The sequence below is a fragment of the Tupaia chinensis genome, unplaced genomic scaffold, assembly GCF_000334495.1.
Source record: "Tupaia chinensis unplaced genomic scaffold, TupChi_1.0 Scaffold000688_1, whole genome shotgun sequence".
NCBI lineage: Eukaryota > Metazoa > Chordata > Mammalia > Scandentia > Tupaiidae > Tupaia > Tupaia belangeri.
Window position 1 is genome coordinate 2,894,709 of NW_006160211.1, and position 10,305 is coordinate 2,905,013.

The 10,305-nt window shown below is 43.5% G+C and overlaps 1 protein-coding gene across 3 annotated transcripts in view; it reads left to right on the top strand.

The window, feature by feature from the left end:
* The window catches only part of GNG2 (G protein subunit gamma 2), a 150,173-nt gene that overhangs the window by 386 nt on the left and 139,482 nt on the right, over positions 1 to 10,305 (top strand). The window contains exon 1 of one of the 3 annotated variants that reach the window (XM_027776628.1): positions 310 to 398. The exons of the other annotated variants lie outside the window; for them this stretch is intronic. The gene's annotated coding sequence lies outside the window, so the exon portion shown is untranslated. Of the gene's footprint in view, positions 1 to 309; positions 399 to 10,305 lie in introns of those variants that run through there. 3 annotated transcript variants of the gene reach the window in all.

Below are 10,305 nucleotides of genomic sequence, written 5' to 3' on the forward strand. Positions count from 1 at the left end.
GGTTTGCACAGTTCTCTTGGAGGAAAAGCAGGGCTGAGTTGAAATCCACTGGGGCTTTGGAGCTGTGGTCTGATCGTCTGAGCGTCGCAGTCCCCTTGGTTTAGGGTGTAAATGGTATAAAATGCTCATTGCCATTTCTCTCTTGCACACTACGCTGGGGTGTCTTCCGTGTCGCAACACAGTGATTGTGATTTGGCTTTTTTGAGGGTTCAGTCTTTTCCTACCCGGATTTTGCCAACAAAGACTAGAATTGCGTATGAAAGGGGCAGTATTTACCATTAAAAAAACGGTGTCTTCCTCCCTCTGCTCCGCGAAGCAGCTTGCAGGATAACCTCAGAAGCTGCTACCATTTGCCAGTAGGTCTTACCCTGAAGTTGAATCCTGTGCAAAGGAGCGAGGTGGGTGTAGGTACAGTAACCTGTCTGGAATTAGATACTAGTGCGTGCGTGTGTGTGTGTGTGTGTGTGTGTGTATGGATTTTATGGGTATGTGGATTTTATTCATCTCTAGGTCAAGGTGGATGCTAACCTCTATGAGGGATAAAATACGAAAGTGCGACTGGCTTGTTTCCTTACTCATATATACCATAGCTTTATGGAAGTAGTACAATCAGAACACGATGTTTAATCTTGGATTTTCTTGAGCACCGGATGCTTTTATTGAAAGTCTGGGACCACGACTTGTTCATATTTATGAATGATATGTAAAAGTGCAATAAATAGGTCTAGCAGCTTAGAACTGACATTGTGTGTGAGATTTCTTTGGCAGGTTAGGTAAGAGAAGAGTTTAATACTCCAGAGGAGCATGATTTTAAAAATTAAGCTTTGAATTTTCAATAGAAAGTACAGTTAAGCAGCCCATAGTCCAGAGTCATTGATCAAAGGGTTTTTTTTTGAGTTTTTAATAATGAAAAGAAATAATATTTTACAAGAAAAAAGTACTGCTTATAGTGGAGTAAAAAATAATAAAAATACCACATTTGGACACTCATAAATTCTCATATAGGTTCTTGCACATTAAACATGCTAGCGAGAGTACATACATGTGCTTGTGCTTTTTCGTCATCCTCAGTTATGAAATGCTATAGAGTTTGTTGGTTTTTCGAAATGCCACGTTTATGGACTGGATTAGGTTTTCTCAAAATTGAGGAGTACATTTTCAGAGGTTGGAAGCTTTTGTAGGTATTAAAGGAAAAAATGTCTATTTCTCAGAGATGACCTCTCATTAAAGTCAATCTGCACCCCGTCTAAGAGGCAGAGTGTCGCAGGCGTGGAAACCACGGATTCACTGAATTTAATCAAACCTATGGGCAAAACAAGTCACACCACGGGTTCCATAGTCCCGCTTTCTGTTTGCGTCCGAAAGTAAAATATGTAAAGGTGATTTTCCCAGAGAGAAGACCTAGGGCAGATTTTTTATTCAGAAAGCCCTTAGCAGAGTTCTATGAAAAGGCTGTGTGTCATGAAATGAAGCAGGAAGTTGGGAATCTGGGCTGTGTGAATGAGAACAGGGCTTACCCTTCTATACTACAGGCTGAATTCACTGGTTAATGCCCACACCCTGCTTTGTTTGGGGATGTGTAGACCATCCGCATTACTCTTTTGTGCGTATTTCACACAAGAGTAAGAAAATGAAACCTTGGCTAATAGGCATGTAGAGTCAAGAGGGCCCCCTGCTATCTTTCTGAAACCCGCTAAAAGGTGCCTATTTTCTGCACAGCACAAAACATTTCCTTAATTGTTAAATTCCAGCTTGAAGCAGCACATTAGTGAGTAACAGCAGATCAGTAACTATGACGGTAAACTATTTGGAAAAAAAGATGAATCTGTTCCTACACAGTAAAATGAGACTATTCCCACTTCTAGTGGCCATATGAAATAGCGAAAGACATAATGCTTTCTGCTCAGAGTATTCGGTGGCTTTAAAGGGAGACATCCAACACTGAAATTTTCATTGTATAATTTTTTTGTTCCTGCCATATGGCCAATGGCTGAATGGAAACATGACTCCTATACTTCAGGGCGTCCCTGGGCCTCATCTGGTGGGCATGTCGTGAATGTGTTCAGTTGACTGACAGTTTTAGCCTGCTTCAGAAGACAGCCCAACTTTAAAGTCTGAAAGCTGTATAGGCAAAGCACAAAGCCTGTTCACAAAGGACTACTGTGGGTAGAAGAAAAGAATGCCTAGGAGTGAAAGGGCCAAGCTTCAGAGTCAGGCAGAGCTGCCTGTGAGCCCTACCATGGCTCTCTACTCCTTGACCGGGTACCTTAACTTAGGAACCTTAGCTTCTTCATGGCAAAGAAAGACCAACAGTGAGTAATCGAGGTGTTTGTATTCTGTTTTGTGTCCCTCTGTTTTCGCTTCAGTGTCTGTATACCAGTGAGTAACTGTCTATAGGTCCTCTGCTGTCTTTTTTTTCTCCCTTGGTGGCATAAGGAAAAGCATAGCATATTCTTGACCTTTGCCACTGCCTCAAAGGTTTAAAGAGACTTTAAAATTGTAATAGAATTCACACAAGATACATTTTCCTGCTTTAGCCATTTTCGAATATACGGTTCACATCATGGTGTGATTAACATTACTGTCTGTCTACAGAACTCTTTGTATCTTACAAACTCAAACCGTGAACCATGCAGGGGTAACTCCCCATTCCCTTCTGCTCCCTGCCCCTGGCAACTACCACTCTACTTCCTCGCTCCAGGAATTTGACTAAACATCTTAAAAACCACAGTCATATAATATGTGTCTATTTATGACTGGCTTAATTCACTTAGCATGTCTTCGAGCTTCATCCATTGTATAGCACGTGTTAGATTTTTCTTCCGTTGTAAGGTGAATCATATTCCATGGTGTGCACGTGTGACACTCGTTTTTTTCTGTGGGCACTTGGGTCACTTCTTGGCTATTGTGAGCAGTGCCACTGTGAACCTGGTGTACACGTATCTGTTAGAGCCGATTCTTTTGGACGCCCCGGAGTAGGATGGTTGAAACGTAGTAATTCTGTTGAACTGTTTGGGGCTCCGTCATCCTGCTGTCCATAGCAGCCGCAGCATTTTAGATTCCCACCAGGAGTGCACAAGGACTCCAGCTTCCCCTTATCCTCTCCGACACTTGCTATTTTCTATTTTCATTTGTTTATTGGATAGTAGCTATCCTGGTGGGTGTGAGGTGATAGCTCATTGTGATTTTGATTGTGTTTCCCTAATAGTTCATGACACTGAGCACCTTTTCATGTGCTGAGTGGCCATTCCTATATCTTTGGAGAACTCTCTATTCAAGTCATTTTGAATCAGACTGTCTTTGAGGACACATTTTCAGATGGTGGGATATCTTAACATAATGTGTTATTAGAGCTTGAGTATATATGTGTATTTCATTTTCTGTATTAGACAGGATTATCCCTGCCCGAATAAAATACTTCTTTCAGAAATGACTTTTTTTTTTTTTTTGAGAGAGAGAAGGAGAGATTTTTGCGATAGGGCACATGCGTTCGTGCTGAGAGACAGGGAGATTGAAAACAAAAAATCACCTCCCAGGGACCAGCAGTTAGCATAATGGCTATGTCGCTGGACTCCCACGTAGTCCACCACGGTTCAAGTCCCAGACCCGGTGGCTTAAACTCACACCAGGCATGTGTGCGAGCATGCCCAAGATCCCGAGAGGAGAATGGAGGAGAAGCGATTGCAGCGTGGCCATCCCCCCTGGGGGGTGGTTTCTTGTTTTCCGTCTCTCTTTCTATATGGTGAGCGCATGCGCCCTATAGCAAAAAACCTCTCCAAAAAAAAGAAAGTAAAAAAGAAAAAAAAGAAAAGAAATCACCTCCCAGAGGGGATGACCATGCCACAGTCCCTTCTCCTCTATTCTCTTCTTGGGATTTGGGGCACTCATGCACATGTACCCGGCATGTGTTTTAAGCTGCCAGATCTGGGACTCGAACTGCAGTCGACTATGTGGGAGTCCAGCGACATAACCATCATGCCATCTGCTGGTCCCCAGAAATGACTTTTAAAATCAAAAAGGAGAAACTAAGAAACTATGCATAGCGCCTGCTTATTGGTGACATCAATGAAATTCAAACGCTTATGGAGGACAGTCCCAGCGGTGATCCTCCTGGGCAAGCTGTGGACCAGGCTGCTACTACTGCTGAGGCCCTGGCAGGCAGTGGCTTCAGTGCTTTTCTGGTCCCCACACATGAGCTAAAGCTCTTCAGGATGTGAAAAACGCCCAGTGTGTATTGGAGTCAAAAAAGAGAGGAGAAACTTAAGTGCTGAATTGCTCTCAAACCCTCTATGGTGGAGCATGAACTTGTGTAGCGAGGGGCCGTGGTAGCTAAACCATCCAACAGGCTTCCAAGACAAGTTCCTACTGACGAAATGTGATTCCAATCTGAATTTCACTTTTAAAAATAAAAAAATCCTTTTGTTTGATTTTCCACTACAGATTTCACTCCTAATTCTGAAACCAGTGAAGCTGGGTATGGATGGGGCCCTGGAGAGCTGGCAGAAAGATAGAAAGAGCGCTATTACGTAGCAGCAGTATCTGCGCTTCCCGCGTGGGCGCAAACATGGGCTTTCCATGGTTTACAGAGCTCCTCAGTAATCATATGTTAAGTTTCGATAGTGTACTCTTGTGTATGCGTTGTGGTGCGGGGGAAGGCTGTAGACAGTGACCCTGGCTTTATTTCACTTGCTACTCACTCTTCAGTTACTGGGAGAGCCTGAGTGCCTGGCTTTTGTAGCTCTGTTTAGAAGGGAGTTACGGAGCTGTATTAAGATCAGCCCAGCCCCGCATCAGGTGATTGATGGCATCAATTAGCCTCATTAGATAATTGTGTATGCATATATCCAAACGTTACATTGGACCTTGTAAATGAATACAATTATTATTTGTCAGTTAAAAATAAAACTTAAAATGCCCCCCCCCCCACAACAACAAAACCTTACTCCTTGGTCTAGGACTTCATAAAATGGTAGAGCTGACAATAACCTGGAAGTGGCCTAGCCCATAGCAACCGCTCCATGATGGACAATGAACTGGGCCCAGAGTTTAGAGCTGCTGTTGATTAATACTTCACTCCCAACTCAAACTCCATCTCTCTTCCCTCCATATCAGGGCAAATGGGTAAAGTTCACCTTGTCACTTTTTAAATCGCCTATAAGACTAAATTACTTTGTTTAAAAAGAAGAGGGTAGGAGCCAGCAGATGGTGTAGAGGTTACATCTCTGGACTCCCATGTGGCCAGCCGCAGTTCAAGTCTTGGACTCAGTGTCTTGAAAATCACACCAGGTGTGTGTGTACATACATGTGTGCCCAAGATCCTGGAGAATAGAGGAGAAGGGGTTGTGGTGTGGTCATCTTGCTTTCTGTCTCTCTGGTGAGTGCATGTACCCTATAGCAAACACACACACACACATACACATACACACACACACACAAAACAAACAAACAAAAACTCCCTAAAAAAAAAGAAGAGGGTAATGTTTAAATTTAATATCCTATATATATATGTGGGATTTCTGTGTCTAAATTTGTTCAAGTGCCGACATCCCACTAAGGAGTAGAAATTCAAATGTTCAGGTAAGAGTATTAGAGATACATGTATATACATGTGGTTCTTGAGAACTCTTATGTTAAAGAAAGCAAATTGTGTTTAGTGAGAATCAGTATTCATATAATCTCTAGAGGTCTTAGTTACACTATTTTTTTTTTTAAAAAAGGAAGCTCAGTTCTCAAACTTCAGTAACAACACCGTTTCTTAGAAGTGGTACTACTGTCTACTGAGTTTGGAGATAAGATGGGATCAGCTTTCATGTCATGGCAAATATGTGTAAACAGCCAAGTTCTTAATGGAAAGGCTTTGAAAACCAGCCTCTTGACCCCTTCCTGCCTGTTCCCTGGCCTCTCTCCCCATCAGCTTGCCTGGCAATCAGGGTCAGGCAACTCCTAATCCACTTGCAGGGTGACCAGCCCTCAGAGGTAAAGGAGAGGGGCTGGGATCAGGCTGGGTCTACTCTTAAGTCATTGCCATGGCTGCAAGGCCATTGCTTGTCTTTGAAAATCCTTTCCTTCTTTTTTTTTTTATTTTATTTTACTCTTTACTCTCTCCTGTGTGTTTCTTTCTTTTTAAAGAATTATTTATTTCATTTTATTTCTTAATTTATATATGTGTGTGTGTGTGTGTGTGTGTGTGTGTGTATCATCAGAGAAAGACAGAGAGAGAGAGAAGGAAAGAAAGTGAGAAAGCAAGCTGCCACATCTGGGACTTGAACCATGGTCAGCCATGTGGGAGTCCAGCACCTTAACCACCACACCACCTGCTGGCTCCATGCTTGTACATTTTCAATGAAAAGCATTCAACCTAAGCAACCAGTCTCTTTATTCATTACAGGTGACCTCACCTGTTTTTCTGAGAAGGCATGTATTTTTGGCTCTTCAACCTCATTCCTTACCACATCAAAATTTCTCTGTGTCTTCATTTGTCTTAGTCCAGTTGGACTGCTATAACAAATTACCAGAGACTGGATACTTATAAACAATAGAAATCCATTCCCTCTAGTTAGAGAGACTGGGAAAGTTCATGATCAAGATGCCAACAGGGTTCTTCTGTGTGTGCTCACAGGCTGGGAAGGCTAGCTACCTTTCCCTGGCCTCTTTTATAAGAACACTGATCCCATCCATGAAAGCTCCACCCTGATGGCCTAATTACCTCCTATCCCTTCCCCCTTTACTTTTTTTTTTTTTGGAGAGGTTTTCGCTATAGGGCACATGCGCTCGCCAGAAAGACAGAGAGAGACAGAGAGACAAAAGTGAGAAGTCACCCCCAGAGGAGATGGCCACACCGCAATCCCTTCTCCTCCAATCTCCTCTCGGAACCTTGGGCATGCACGCACACGCACCCTGTGTGAGTTTAAGCCACTAGTGTGAGTTTAAGCCACTGGGTCTGGGACTCGAACTGCGGTCAACAACATGGCAGTCCAGCAACATAGCTATTATGCCAACTGCTGGTCACCCATTCCCTCTTACTTTTTAAAGACTTGTGTTCTGAGAGTAATTCTCTTTCCTCCATCTCTTGTTTCTTGTCTTTATTGATCCTTTGCCCACAAACATGCTTAGTTTTTCTATATGCACATAAATAAAAAAAATAAAAACCAAACCTGCTACCAATAAAATTCCCCTGACTTTTATTTAAAGTTTATTTTATTCATGATAGAAACCATGTTTGCATACATGAGATAATGCCTTTATTTTTTTTTCCACTTAAAAAATAAATTGCCAGAGGGTGCATGCTCTTGCCAGAGACAGATCAAGAGGGAGAAAACACCCACAGTGGGGAAAAGTCAATGCCATGACCCCGTCTCTGCCATTTCTCCACCTGGTTGGGATTTGGGGTATGCATGCACATGTACCCAGCATGTTTTTCCAAGCTGCCAGAGCCAGGATTTGAACTGCATAGTTGGCCATGTGAGATCTGGCTTCTTAAACCATGAGGCTACAGGGCAAGCCCAGCTCCCTGAGTGTTGTAACCTCTACCAATCTTGTTTCCCTCTTACATCTCTGAAGGCTCACTTCTCTGCTAATCTAAATTCTTGTTCCTTGCATGTGAGTGTTTTTCAGATTTGATTGTTCAGCCACCTCACTTCTCCCTGAAGTTCTTCCCTTTGATTTCAATCACTGTTGCTATTGGGGGTCAGTCCTAAACCCTATTCTCCATCCTGGTCTCTCACCTACTCTCTGAACTAGCACAGAAAGCGCTTGCTAACTTACCAGCACACCCCACCCACTGAAGCCAAGACGTGCATGAATAGTGCTCACTGTCGCCATCTCCACTCCTGAAAACCAGCTCCTCGCCTGCTCCCACGCAACCCATTCCCTCAAATAGGAAAGCCCGTTGCCACTACTTCCTCAGCAAGCATCTCGAGTGGCAGTACGTTGTCGCCAGCCCTTTGCTCTGTGATTGGAGAGGTGTCGTGACACTGCCTTCCCTTTTCCTTGTTGATACAGTTACTTCAGGCCCAACCCACCTCCAGCTGGGCAGGTTTGTGGTCCCAGTTCTTCCTTCACCCTGGGATAACCTTCTTGCTTCCCCCTCCATGCTTCCTCCCTATAATCATGCTTCTCTGAATAGCCAAATTCCATCCACCAGAAAAAGCTCATTTCAAATGCTACTACCTCGTCCATGAAGCCTTCCTTGGTTTCATTTCTCCTTTCCCCAATAAGAAACAATCTTTGCCGCCTCCTCTGAACTCTTTTGTTCTTTCTTCACAACACTTGGCTCATTCTCGTGTGTCTAACAGCAACCTCATTTTTTTTTTCCTTTTTAATCACATTGTAAGCTCTTCGAGGACAGCGGCCACATCTGGTTTCATCTTTGTCTTCTTTATGACACGCAATGCAGTTGGTTCACCGTTCATTTATTTAATGAACTTTCCTGAGTGACTCATGTTTTGCAGAGCGGGCTAGACACTGCGCTTGTCCTCTAGAAGCTCACAGCCTACTGGGGGAGCAGACAAATGCAGGAGCAGTTACAACGCCATTAGTCAGTCTGTCCACAAGTCTCAGCTTAACGTCTGCACTGTGCCACGTGCCCTTCGGGATGCCAGGGAGACTAGGACGAACAAAATAGGCCAGTTCTTTGTTTTCTTGGAACTTACAGTCTAGTGTTGGGAGCGACCCGATAAACATATAAACCAGCGGGTTTTTTGTCTTTTTTTTTTTTTTTTTGAGAGGTTTTTGCTATAGAGAGTGTGTGCTCACCAGAAAGAGAGAGACAGAGAGACAGAAAGCAAGAAATCACCCCTGGGGGATGGCCATGCCACAATCCTTTCTCCTCCATTCCCCTCTCTGGATCTTGGGCACACAACCCCATCCACATGGCTTGAGTTGAAGCCACCGGGTCTGGGACTCTAACCACGGTTGACTACATGGGAGTCCAGTGACATAGACATTACGCTAACTGCTGGTCCCTAAACCAGTGGTTTTTAGATCTAGTTGCACATTAGAAATCACTAAGGGGTACTTTGGAAAAATATCTATATCTCAGCCTTACTCTAGACTAATTAAATCAAAATCAGCCAGGATTGAAACCAGTTAAGAGAAACATATTACAACACAAGGAAATATCAGAGAGCAATGAGTGGTATAATAGATTCAAATAGGAACAGGTTGAATAATAGAGATTGTGGATGTGATGGTAATAATGATCAGGAGTTTACTTTGGTTGGGTAATTAATCCCTGAGGGCCTCTCTGAAGAAGTGACATTTGGGTTGAGACTTAAATGATGACGAGGAGTCAGTGATGTGACGATCTGGGAGCCTAGGGGGATGAGTAGACTAGGGAAGGTTCAAGCGGTGCCTTTCTGAAATAAGAAGGAGGTGAAATTCCAGAGGAAGCGTGCCTTCTTCACATGCATGTGCTGTAATCTAGAACATATGTCTCTCCTTTACAGAAAGCAGCTTTTCCACGAAACGAGGCAGATCCCAAATGCAGAGCACTTGGCTGCTCGGGGGATTCTTAGTCTGAGTTGGATTTTATTTAGACCCCATTGGTTTACACAGTCAGGAAGACAAGTCTGTTCAATGATATGTTTTCTGTACCACCATCAGCCCGACGGGGCTCGTCGTCTGAATTAAACGCCATTCCGACTGCTCGGAATAGCCTTAGGTGTATGATGTCTTACGTGAATACGGGAAGATGGTAATGGACTTCTGTCCTTGGTTCTGTTTTGGGGAACCAGGGAAAACCTCGCAGAAGAGTCAATCCACATAGAGTGAAGCACTCATGTGAATAAGCGAAGATCGACACGTTTCAAGAAGCAAGTTGAGAACTAGTATGTGTTGAGCGTTCAATTTGTTTCTGGATCTTTCTATACATTACTATTTTCAGCTATTTTAAAACCTAACCCTAGAAGAGGAGGACAGTATGTTCTATCAGAATACATTTTGAGTGCTATGGAAAGAACATCCTATTGAAATGGCTTAAGCAGTAGGAAATTTATTTCAAGACCCCCTAGAAGGACGTAGCTTTTAAGTTATTTAGAAGGTGGACAGTGCCCTTAGCAACCCGACCTCTCTCCTTCCTCCTTCTCCGACCTCCTCAGCTGGTTGATTGACTCTCAGACCGGTTGGTTCCCCTATCTAGGCCGAGATGGCTACTATGACGTTAGAACGACAGGCAGGTTTCAGTATTTAGGGGCATAGCAAAGGGGCTAGTCTCTTCTCACATCGCTCTGTGGAAAGCTAGAGAAAACCTGGCCCCAGCAGAATTCCCCTTACAATTCCCAAGCCTCGTGTATGAGTTCATCGGAA